This window comes from Syzygium oleosum, unplaced genomic scaffold, assembly GCF_021117445.2.
Source record: "Syzygium oleosum isolate NSW1041296 unplaced genomic scaffold, Sole_v2.1 Sole_v2.41, whole genome shotgun sequence".
Lineage (NCBI taxonomy): Eukaryota > Viridiplantae > Streptophyta > Magnoliopsida > Myrtales > Myrtaceae > Syzygium > Syzygium oleosum.
In genome coordinates, this window is record NW_026607525.1 from 694,004 (window position 1) to 707,496 (window position 13,493).

At 37.3% G+C, this 13,493-nt stretch overlaps 1 pseudogene; it reads left to right on the forward strand.

The window, feature by feature from the left end:
- Positions 1-11,139: 11,139 nt before the first annotated feature.
- Positions 11,140-13,273, forward strand: LOC115691532 (uncharacterized; annotated as a pseudogene).
- Positions 13,274-13,493: the final 220 nt, after the last annotated feature.

Here is a 13,493-nt window from a genome sequence, read left to right on the forward strand (position 1 = left end):
CCAGATTTACATGATTTGGTCAGTTTGACCTACGTTCACGGAAAGAATAACAAATAATTCTATTGTAAATCAAACTATATAACGGAGATTACAACCATACTTGAGTAATTTATATACTTTCAATGTTTCCTAGCCCAATTATATCCAGTAATTCAAATAGTGTTTAGCCTCACAAATTCTTACGAAATAATTTCTCAATCTCATAAAGAAATTAATAAATTTTGCCATAAGACTTGATTGGCTTCAACACTAAACTTATTAATGCAATTCCACGAAGAAAATCCACACCACGCACTTGGTTGAAAAACGGCGTTTCAACAACTAGAAAAACCCTCGCAGAAATGCATATATATATATATATAATATTGGTTAATACCATGAAAAATCCAAAACTGGTAGACCCATGATAAATTTATCCAAAACTAATTTTTTAACCATTAAAAATCCCAAACTGGTACACCTGTGATAATTTTACCCTCTGTTAGTTTTCGCTAAATTTTACCATCAAATTTATGAGTTGGATGATACATGGTAGTTAACAGGTGTACCAATTGAGGGTTTTACCCTCCATTTGTCATATATGTACCAGTTTGTGATTTTTCGTGGTAATAATTCAATTTAATGGAGGTAAATTTGTCACAAACATATCAGTTTGGAGTTTTGGGTGGTCAAAAAATTAGTTTGGAGTAAATTTGTCACAGGTGTACTAGTTTAGGGTTTTTAGTGGTCAAAACATTAATTTGGGACAAATTTGTCACATATATATTAGTTTAGGATTTTCGTGGTATTAACCCTATATATAAAAGAAAAGGCAAGTTTGATCAAATCACGGTCCATGTTGTACTTTTCAATTTTAGTGGCCGAAGACTCCCACTAATATTAGGAAGTTAATCTCCAAAACTTAGGCTTAGATCCCTTTTTCTTTTACTTCCACGTGACCAATTAATTTTAAGCACTTCAAATTCCGGATGGGTTTTACTTGACGTACTTAAACTCAAGACATGTTTTAATGATATTACACGATCAAGTGATTTGAAAAGGAAATCTGGCATGCTCACTATTTAAAGAAAGCAAGAAGAAAAGACCCAATTAAGTTATACAATATACAAAGTGAAAAGTGATTTTGAGTTGAAAGTTTCAATACATGGGTCTTGTCGCTTAAAATCTCAATTGTATGATCACAATCACCTGTCCTACCACAAGGTCCAAATGAATCCCTTCGATTGGAGATGAACGGAATGAATGAAATGCATAGCCTTAGTTTAGGGTTATGATTGGATGGATAACTACTAGTATCAAATATAAACAAGACTTATACCAAATATTAGAGAAAAGTACTAAAAAAGTCTTAAACCTATTGCATTTGTACCAATTCAGTCCTAAACCTTTTAATTGGATTAATTTAGTGTTAAACCTTTTGGCCAATTTAGGCCAAAAATCGCTGATGTGGTGGCCAAACATCTGACATGACATAGCTAGCGGATGGCCAGTGCTGGTGTAGATATTTTTAATAATATTTTAAATTTTATAAATTTCTTTATAAAAAAATTCGCATTTTCATTTTTCCTTTTTCTTCCCTTCTCTTCCATTTGCCTATGGCTGGTACTCTACGATGGCCTGCAACCGGCCACAGGCAAGGGTTGCCCTCACCATACCCCACGGCCTTTGGCGAGGGCTGCCCTTGCCGGCTCTAGTAAGGGCCGCCCTTGCTGGATCTGACGAGGGCTCGAGCCTCACCTGTGGCCAGTCACCAGCCATGGCCAAGTACCGGCCATAGGCCAAAGGGAAGAGAAGAGAAAAAACAAATAAAGGAAAAAAAGAAAGAAAGAAAATAAAATATTATTAAAAAATTATGAAAAATGTCAACGTTAGCACTTGTTGTCCACCAGCCGTGCCATGTAGGACAGTCGGCGTCCACGTCAGCGATTTTCGGCTTAGATTAGCTGGATTGACTGAATTGGTACCAATTTGAAAATGTATAAGACTAAATTGGTCCAATTGAAAAGTTTATGACTAAACTTGTATCACTGCAATAGGTTTATGATTTTTTTGGTACTTTCAATTTGATTTCATTAGTTGAAGATCTTGTTTCAAATAGTACTTATTGATGTTATAAGAACTGCCCAGCCTGCCAACACTTATTAGATGCCCAACATCCTAATCTTGTTTATGATATTTTTGTATTAGGCAACTCGACCTAAGCTGTGTTGTACTGAATAAAATATTGTCAACTTAGCGGTTCACTCACACCTGCATAGCTTTAAATTGCGTCGTGTCGATTTGAGTTCGTGTGATACTTATTTTCCCTGAATAATATTTCAAACACATGCAATGTAAGATTACATAAATATTTAACACCTAACACTGACAAACATTATGAATTCCTAATTCTTTCCCTATTTTAATTTCATTTCCCAGAATATTTTTAAAAGGTGTGGAAATTTGAAAATATGTGGAAAAAGTAACTATGGGAAATGAGTCAGCGATCACTTAACGTCCATCTGTAGGTCTCGAGTTGTAATGAACAATTTAAAGTTTCTCCACAAGATCCAAATTAATGATTAATGAAAAACGTCATACGACGAAACTTATGCTACAAATATCTAAATTACTTTCGTCTGTTCAACCCAATTTTATTGTGTGAATGCCGTGATATTGTCTCCACCTTGGTCTTACTTACAAGTGTACTTTTCAAATGTACCAATCCTAACAACAAAACATAGAGAGTTACTTGTTGCTAGCAAATAGGATAATGAATGAGCTATCTTGAATTCGACTTGATTGGAAATTTACTACTCAGGACGTCTCTTCTATCACCTCAATTGTTAAAATTGAAAAATGTATTCAACACAACGTTCAAAATCAACTTATACAATTTGGGCACATTCTCTCCTATATTATTTGCGTTAATGTTAATTTTGGGCTGCCATATTCAACACGAGCTTTTTTTTTGTTTTTGTACATTTAACTTACAAAACATGAAAAGAAATGAAGAATCCAAAGCTCTAGACACCGAAAGTGATCAACTTTCAGAGTGAAGAGATGAGGACCTCTCACTCAAATTGCTTCTCATCCTTCCAAGAGGGCTTGCCATTAATCTAATACTCACTAGACTTAGAGATCTACATAAAAATGTAATAAAAACTTTAGGAGTAACAAAATTAAAGTTCAAGAACTCCTTGATGGCAGAGGAATTCCGCTCTTGTAATATGCAAGCTCAATGTCTTCCACAAATATGCTAAGCAACGTTAGCAGTTAGACATATCAACTGGACAGGTGATCAAGCTTTTGATGTGCATTCAGTGATGGTTTTGATATATCCACCATTTCTCCTGACATAGAGAACAAACATATATTCACTTATTCAGCATTTGCAAACTACGTACTCTGCCGCGACGGAACTATGTGGATGTTTGTGCTTCCTTCCCTATGCAATCCGTTAAAAGCAGTAATAAAAAAACAATCTCAGACATTCCGAGCAGTCAAATTTTACTAAATCATGCTAAGACCAGGTCTAATTGCTTTAGTGTTAGATTTCCATATGCAAATATAATTAAACAAAAGTATATCAACAGGTGTAGAGGAATCTGATATATCCGCGTGCCATGTGCAGAGGTGCACGCATGCTTTGCACGTTGGCCCACATTTCATAAAAGGCAATCATAAGCTTTTGAAAGATTGCCAGTGTCCCCCGCTATTGTCTCATCGGCCTTTGTCCCCAAAGCTAATAATGCACCGACGCTCCACTCTCTACGCTACACGTGCTTGACCCCCTCCCTGATTTCAAATTTGGCATCAGAGAATATTTTTATTATATAGTGGACGAGAGACAACTTTTATGGACCTAAAGGACTAAATCATCAAGCAAGAGAGAGTAATTGTAACGAAGGCATCGGCTCTTTTACGGGCTTCTGGATCTCTTACCAAAAGAGCATTAAATTGGCCTGAAGAATGCAGGAACGGCTGGCTCTTATACTAAAACAAATACCATCTTGTAGAGTGGATGAGTCGATGTTGCAAAGATTAGTGCTGATGAATTGTAACGAACGTGACACTTCATACCTTAAAGCTTTGAAACAAAGCGTATTACATCCATGTCCAATCTATATTGAATGGCCGGCACGAGATCGACCGTTTGAAAATATCAAAGTGTTTGGTCATTTAATTCCGCATTTTTCGGGGAATGGTATTTCATGTAGATAATGGCAGTATACTAAGACTTTTTATTTAAACGTGTTTATTAACTGATGAGTCAGATTTTGATTAAGTGTTTGAACAAATTGGACCCATACAATTCATGATCGAGATATTCATACAACCAAACAAAATGTGACACATCATATACTAGGCATACATTAGTAAGAAGTCTTAGTATCTCTAGCCTTGTTCGTTATCTATACCAACTGACATTATCCGTAAAGTTGATGTCGGATGTATAGTAGTTTAGTATTTGATAAATTTTCTTTTAGAGTATTTACATTTTCGATCCCTGTAGTTTTGGGAAATTTCACTTTTGATCCTTATACTTTATTCACTTATAATTCTATTGCTCGTACTATTCTCATGCAACAAGTGCTTCCATCAAATTTTTGATCAAAATATACCAGATATTATTGAGTCCGCACTTGACACCTGGCGCTTACATGTACAAGTCTCTAAGACAAATGCAACTTCTGAGTTTATACTGCGTTTCTAAAACAATACTAGTCCTCATATCATTGATTGATGAGATTTTAAGTACAATAATTGACATTTCCATTTAAAAAAAAATACTGAAATTACATTCTTTGTTATTCAATACACGATCTGTATGTGAATAAGTTTTTATAGTTAATATTGATGGATTTATTAGTAAAAATTGAAGAAACTCTTTTTAAAGCCATTAAATCTTAAATGTTTGATATTTTATCCGTAGAGTTAACATAATTTTGTCTGAAATATTTGCCTACTAGATGGGGAGCTAAAGTTGTGGTTAGAAGTTATTTACAATTTTTTCTAATAAGACTGTCAATCAATTTGTGCACACTTATATTAGAAGGAATCACCAAGTAATAGTTGGTATTGATGTAATATTTTCATAAGATTTCGGATAGAAATATGATGAACGTAATTATGTTTCCGTTGAAAAATAATACAGGGACTAGTTTTGTCACTAAACAAAGCGCGTGGACCAAAATTGATCATTTTTAATAGCATTGGGACCTAAAACTCAATTTGCTTTGGAAGGTTGTAGCCGGTGCCGACTCGACAACTTTCAATGAATTTTGACCGGAAATTTGCACGGAATGAGATATGTTGTCGCTGGAGAATAGTACAGAGAATAGAATTGTAACCGAACAAAGAATAAGGACTAAAAGTGGAATCTCCTTGAACTCCAGGAACCGAAAATTTAATTTCATCTTAGCAGCTGATGAAAAAATTCGCATTAAGCAGGTAAATCCCCTCAGCCCGTGACATATCCCAGAAAACTTTAACGAATAGGTCAGGCTAAAGCCAAAGCTTAGATTAGTAAGCCTAAACATAGAATTATCGGCACTAATTGACTATGTGTCGGGTACTTAACCCACCCAAACACGTTTGTTACTTAATCACTAAACAAGCCCAAGAGGATTTACATCACCTTTGATTTGCAGACTTGCGGTCATGACTTTTCTATTACAAGTCCCTTACAAATTATTACAATTTTTGCTTTCAATGATAGCTATTATAACGTAGGCTCCGTTTGTTTCGTGAAAACTAAATGATTTGGAAAACATCTCCTAAAAAATATCACCTATATCGCTTTAATAATAAGTCAATAGAAAAAGTTTTTTTTATCGATAAACAATTTATGTCTAAATATTTTTGTGGAATATGAAAATATTTTTTCGTTCATTCATTTTTGTGCACAATAAAATTTATCAGTTGAGGGAAATGTTTTCTAAATTATTCATTTTTCACAAAACAAATGGGGTCGTAATCTCTATTATAGGCAAAACAGTCATAGCTATAACATGATCCCGATGAGGGCCGCGAAGCCCTCATCGGCGGTGGACGAGGGTCGCGGCCCTCGCCTAGTGGTTGATTGGGCAAGGGTCATGACCCTCTCGCGCAACCGACGAGGGCTTCTCAGCCATCACCAGGTCTGGATGAGGGCTTCACGACCCTTGGTCACGACTGGCAAGGGCTTCACGGCCCTCTCCCAATGGCCGGCGACCCTCGCTTGGGGTTGACGAGGGTCAGTCGGCCCTCTCCTGTGATCGGCGACGGTTGGTTGGCGAACCTCATCGGGCTTAGAAGAAGAAAAAGGAAAAGAAGAAAGAAAAAGAAAATAAAAAAGAGAATAAATAAATAAAAATACAAAAAATTTAAAAATCTTTTAAAAATTTATAAAAATTGTCCACATTAACGTTGACCATGTCATGTAAGACCATCGGTGTGCACATTAGCGTTTCCTATTAAAATTGGCCAGAAGGATTAAATTAGTAAATCGTCAAAATATTTATAACTAAATTGGCCAAATTAAAAGGTTTTGGACTGAATTGATACGAGAGCAATAGTTTATGATTTTTTTTTCATAATTTCCCCGCCAATTATGCAAGTGCGAACAAAGAAGCTGATCTGGAGACCAGTCAAACTTAATCTTGAGAGATTGACAGGAATGCCTGTGCGCCTATATCTCATTGGCTTGTGTTCCTATCCGTTTTTGAAGATGAAGCTGATTCCCAATCATTTCAGTACGAATTCAATGGCTTTAAGATTAGAACATAGTAGTGACGCGCCACTTGTCGAGGATCAATTTGGCGGCTGCCCACGTTTGTCTGGTCTAGTTGTGGTGATAATAATTAGGGTTAATATCACGAAAAATTCAAGCTGGTACATTTGTGTCAAATTTACTCCAAATTATTTTTTTTATCACAAAAAACTTCAAACTAGTATACCTGTGATAATTTTATCCCGAACTATTATTTTGACTACAAAAAACCCTACACTGGTATACTTGTAATAATTTTATCCCCGAATTAATTTTTTGACCATAAAAAATCTCAAACTGATACACTTGTGACAAATTTACCCTCCGTTAGTTTCCGTTAAATTTTACTGTCAGATTGCTAAGTTTAATGACATGTGGTAATTGACAGATGTACTGGTTTTGGGTTTTACTCCTTTGTTTGTCACAAGTTTACCAATTTGTGATTTTTCGTGATATTAATCCAATTTAACGGATACTAACGGAGGGTAAATTTGTCATAAATGTACCAGTTTGAGGTTTTTGATGGTAAAAAAATTAGTTCGGGGTAAAATTGTCACAAGTGTACCAGTTTGGGATTTTTAGTGATCAAAAAAATAGTTCAGGGTAAATTTGTCACAAACGTACCAATTTTGGATTTTTTGTGGTCAAAAAAATAGTTCGAGATAAAATTATCATTTATGTACCAGTTTGAGATTTTTCGTGGTATTAATCCTAATAATTAATCCACTTGGATCAGACAGCATCAACGACTGTCAGAGAGAGGAAACTAACACCTATATTACAGTTGCGATATGACAAAGCAAGAAATCAGATCTCATTGGCAAATTATTGCTTGGATTGGGGTCCAACCGATCAAATGCGTCACAACCTTTGATATTGTGAGATTCACGTGTGAGGCTCATATGGAACTCATAAAATCACCGTTTTTTTATCCATCTCGGTCCACACAGTACCGGGGAAGAAAATTTTTCCATGTTTTGCTCTTGCAAGATTTTGAACCCCGGTGGTGTCTGAGGTGCCTGGTGTCTGATTAAACAAAATCCACCATCCCTTGGCAATATGCTAAGGTGGTAACTGGTGATTTCTAATGCAAGAGTAGTGTAAAACAGTTTTGAAAAATCCCTGTTATTTGATCTTTTATAGCTTGCGGGGACCATAGCGAGTTCTTGCTTTGTTTGTTATCTTTTGGAGGCCTACCGACCACAAAAGTCTACCCTTCTATTCTCAGTTCTTGCCCACTTCCTATCTCCTGCTTTAGAGAAGTCCCCATCAACATGTTAAGACAAGGATATAATAATTCAGACCGAGGTCATGGACATCTCATGTCTTCATGTATGAGCAAAACAATCAACGGTCGATAACGATGCTCTGGCGAGATCTTTTGAGATGCTTGCCGGTCCCATCGATGTTCGTGTCGCCTGAACATTTCAAAGATTGGACGGATACCTTGGACAGCAAATGTATCGGCTCTTTGCCGTCCTTCTCCAGTGTAATTGCTCCAATATAGATGCAAGATCAATACGAATCTTTTGATTCTGGTTCTGTGAGAGTATTTTGCATCTTGCGATACGTGTGTTAAGTGAATGAAACCGTTAAAGCAGTGCATAAAGTGTTAGAAATGCTGAAATTGTTTTTGGTTGAAGAAGAAACCATCTAAGTTAGCTTCTTTAAACCGCCAAAGAAGAGTTTGGGTCAAAGTAGGATTCTTTTAGCCACATCAAATAGATAAGGATGCCCACGTTTTTGACTTTAAAATGATAAGGGAAAGCCAAGTGGCTTGCCTCTCTATCAAGTTGAGAGAGCGTAGTAGAAACCCAATACTTTCACTAGGGAGATCATCAAGAGGGAACCCAAGTTCGAGCCGTCAACATATCCAGTTGAACTTATATTCATTCAAAAGTTTCAGCCAATGAGTTATGAACCAACTATGATATATTAACTGCTCCATACCACATCAATTCTTTGATGTGGGATTTCTCTGATACAACTCACATTTGCATCTAACATGTTCTCCATGTAAGGCCTACGCAAAAGGCATTTTGAATATTATTCTCTCTCCTTTGTATTTGTGTGCTCTTACTCCAAAGTTATCAAAAGTAACTATCCCTTTTGGTTCCAATACTTGGTATCAGAGATGGTAATGGCATCCACTAGTTCCATATTCAATTACAACTTCCAAAGTTGAATGGAGAAATTTCAATAATTGGCCCATCCATATGAACGTTCTTTTCAAATCGCAAGATTTGTGGAATCCGGTGGAGAATGGCTACACCGAAGTGGTGGCCGAGGATGAAGCATTTGATGCTTTGAAAAAGGAGGAAAAAGATTCGTTGGTGGAGTTTGAAAGAAAGATCAAAATGCATTGTATGCAATCTTTCAAGCCGTGGAAGAACCAATATTTGAAAAACTATCGAGTGCGAAGATCGCGAAAGTAGCGTGGGATATTTTGCAAAAATTACTTCAACAAGAAAGGTACACGTTGATGATTTTACCAAAAAAACATGGGTACATTTCTTAAAAGAAAAATGAGAAGCTTTTGGTAAATTTAAAGAATTTAAAGTCTATGTTGAGAAACATAGTGGCTTTAATCTAAAGACGTTGAGATCGGAAAGAGGTGGAGAATGTACTTCAAATGAATTTGACAAATACTGTAAAATTCATGGAGTGCAATGTTGGTTGACCGCTAGCTGTACTGCTCCGTAAAATGGTATAGCGGAAAGAAGGAAGAGGATAATTTTTGAAATAGCAAGAAGTATGCTAAAGACTAAAGATTTACAAAAGAAGTTTTGGGCAGAAGCCATTGCTTGTGCTGTAATTGGGCTAAACAGGTGTCCAATAAGGAGTGTTCTTGGAAGAACCCTAGAAGAGGCTTGGAGCGGTAACAACCCAATTGTTTCGTTCTTACGAATATTTAGGTGTGTGACATATCCCCATATACCAAAAGAACGGGGGAAAAAGTTGGATGACAAAAGCCAGAAGTGCACCTTCATCGGCTATAATGATGTGACTAATGGTTATAAGTTGTATAATCCAGTCATGGAGAAGGTAATTATTAGTAGGGATGTCCAATTTTTTGAAGATGAACCCTGAGACTGGAACCAAAAGGTTGACCAGAAAAGTATCCCTATTGACGATGATCCATTGGTGGGAGAGACAAAAAAATCTTCCATTGAAGATCCATCGTTTTTGCTTGGTAGTTCATCTTCTTCACCAACGGCAGTTTTAGACTCGCTAATTCATTGGTTGTAGCGATTGCGGCAGACATGAGTAAAATTTAAGATTTATGTGGTCACAAGAGATGATGATAGTGATAGTGAAGGAATCACCAATGAAACAATTGTAAATTTTTTGTTTATTTGCAGAATGTGACCCCGTATCTTATAATGATGCATATGTAGATAAGAAGTCGATCCAAGCAATATATGAAGAAATCCACTCCATTGAAAAGAATGACACATAGGTGCTAACTTCTTTACCACTTGGTAAGAAATCCATTGGTGTCAAGTGGGTGTACAAGATGAAGTATAAACCTGACAGTTAGACGTACCATCACAAAGATAGGTTGGTTGTAAAAGCAAAAGACAGTTATTGATTATTTTGAAGTAATTGCACCAATGGTTCGAATGGATATCATTCGGATGATCTTAGCACTCCTAGCTCAGAACCGTTGGAAGATCCATCAAATGGATGAGAAATCAACATTTCTCAATGGTTTTCTTGATGATTATATGTGGAGCAACCACAAGGTCATGAGCAGAAAGGTCATGAAAATGAAGTTTACAAACTAAAAAAAGTATTGTATGAGCTACAACAGACACCTCGAGCTTGGCACATGAGGATCGACACGTACCTATTTGAGCATGGTTTTCGAAAGTGCCCTCATGAGCATACACTGTATATCAAGTCAAATACTAAAGGTGATATCATAATTATATGCCTTTATGTTGATGACTTAATATTTACAGGAAGTTGTGAAAAGATGTTTACTGAATTCAAGGAGGCCATGACTAGCTAGTTCGTGACAATGGATTTGGGATTGATGTGCTATTTTCTAGGTTTGGAAATGAAGTAGACAAATGATGGCACATTTCTTTCATAGCAAAAATATGCTAATGATATTTTGAAGCGACTCAAGATGAGATTGCTCAAATCAATTCGGACACCCGTAGCAGAACAGTTGGAGCTGAAGAAAGAAGGAATTGGTGAACTAGTAAATCCCACTTATATAAAATGTATTGTTGACAGTTTATATTTTTGGCTTCTACTAGGCTAGATATATATATTGAAGTCGTTTGGACTTCAAGAGGCGGTGATGCATATATATATATATATATATATATATATATATATATATATATATATATATATATATACACACGCAAGAGTTTGTTTAACGAGTCAAGCATAGAGAGTGAGAGAGTTAAGCTTGTAAGGGTGTGGTGTGCTCTTTGTGTAAAGCCCACGCAAAAGACATTTTGAATATTATTCTCTCTTCCTTGTATTTGTTTGCTCTTCCTCCAAAGTTATCAAAAGTTTGTATCCCTTTTGGTTCCAACAGAAAGCGCTAGTTAAATTGCCTTTCGAGCAGGTATCTGGGATCTGGGATTTCGGAGATTGTTTTGAGCATTGTGGAAGTTCTTTTAACCCCACAAGCGTTTGATGACCAGAGCTTTCTGATGGATAGTTCGGAGCTCAGAGCGTGTTCAGATTGCAAATTTTGATTCTGAACAGAAAGCCGCCCAACAAGTAGTTGATCAACTTCATGTGGTCATTGGAGATGTTAGAAGGAAGCTTAGTAATGTCCTTCCACAGCACATATAGTTGGCCAATCTATACAGAAAATGTGAACAAGATTAGGAGTCGGGGCAGAACGAAGCTTAAGCAGTCTGAAGGTCAACTTTTGTTGTCAGTTCTGGCACCAACAGATGCTAAAGGAAATCCACCGGAAGCTCGAAATTTTTCAGGGTCTAATTCAGCTCCATGAAGACACCCTCTCCCAAATCCTCTGCTTGGCCGTCGAAATACTGTTGGCATAATTGGAGGACCATCTGCGCTATCTACACTAGTTTTCTTGGAGAAGCTTGACTTATGGAGCTCCAAGGGCGGGGAAGAAAGTGTCCCTTTCGTGGTCTGCAGCGACCCAGCATTAAACAAAGACCTTGCCCTTTATAGTCCATTCCACTCGCGTGGAAGAAATGTTCGGTCTGAGTTAAATGAAGATGCGGTTGTCGAAAACTTGCGGTGAAAGAGAGCATTTCTCGAGGATGCAGGAGCCGGGTGTGTGGTAATGCCATGTAACTTGTGTCATGTGTGGCACGAGGAGGTATCCAGAGGGTGTGCCTGGCCATTCCTTCACGTGGGCGAATGCATCGCGAGGGAGCTCAAGAGGGCAAATTTGAAGCCACTTGAACCTGGAAGTGATGTACGAATCGGGCTGCTTGCAACCGACGCTGTTTTGATGAGCAGCTTTTATCAGGAGCAGCTTCAGAGGCAGGTATGTCACATTCTTTACACGCCTCTGGTAAAGAATATGTTGGTAAATGGCTTTAAGTAAAAAATTATCTTTGAACAGCATTCAAGAGGAGTGTCTTAGTGTAAATGTAAATGAAAACCGTCACAGAATGCAAATGATTCTCGAAATAAAAAGCTGTACCAGTCCTTTGTCTGCATAATCTCATACGTGATATGATTATGGTAAACAGTCATATCATTAGGCTTATAGTTTCCTTATGGGCACAGCTAATTTTCGCATCAGTCACATATATCTTGTCTTAGTCCTAGGACTCGACACTTATAATTGCATTCTGCTGATCTGGATTCTGGTTCATGTTGAGCTCTGAAGTTGGAAATGTTCAGGTATATAACTGACGAAGGAAAATGTTCTCTCACTTGGGGATATAATTTTGGCTCTTCCGGGTGATTGAATTTCAACTGATTCTATGGAGATTCAAATGATGAATGTATCACCTACTCTTTTCCTATGCTTAATAAGGGCTTCGAAGTCGTGCTGCCCGACAAAGCAACCGTGGACCACATTTACATTCCCGCAATTGAGGCATTGCACGGAAAGGACATCGAAGGGGCGCGAAACCTCTTAAAAATAGCAATCCAACTCCTCCTCGTCAGGGCTGCAAACACCGTGGTCCTCGCTTCCGACGAAATGCAGGGTCTTCTGCCTTGTGATGATCCGCTTCTGAAGAAGTCTATCGACCCCATGGACGCGTTGGCAAGGTCGGCGATAGAATGGGCCACATCTAAATGGAACAAACCTTCATAAGCAAGGTGGAGCTTAATCTTTTGAGGAAACATGTGAAGCCATAGCCTCTCGGTTATAAAATTTGTGCAATGATAGAGGAGTTTCGCTCTTGTAATATGCAAGCTCAATGTCTTCCACAAAAATGTCAAGCAAAGTTAGCAATTAGACACATAAACTGGACAGATGATCAAGCTTTTGATGTATATTCAGTGATAGCTTTAATATATCCATCATTTCCACTGACATAGAGGACAAACATATATTCAGCCCTTGGAAACTATATTCTGCAGCAATAGAACGAAAATTCGTACATAGCGCACCGATAGAACTTTAAAGATAATTTCACGATGTAGCAGTCAGTTAAAAGCCGTAACAAAAAATAATCTCGCAGATTGATTGATTGATATTTCGATGAATGGCGACGGCAACAACTTGACAAGAAAAAATCTCCAGCAAGTGTGAGTCCCTTGAGATGGGAGAACTTTGGCTTGCTCTCAGTATCAC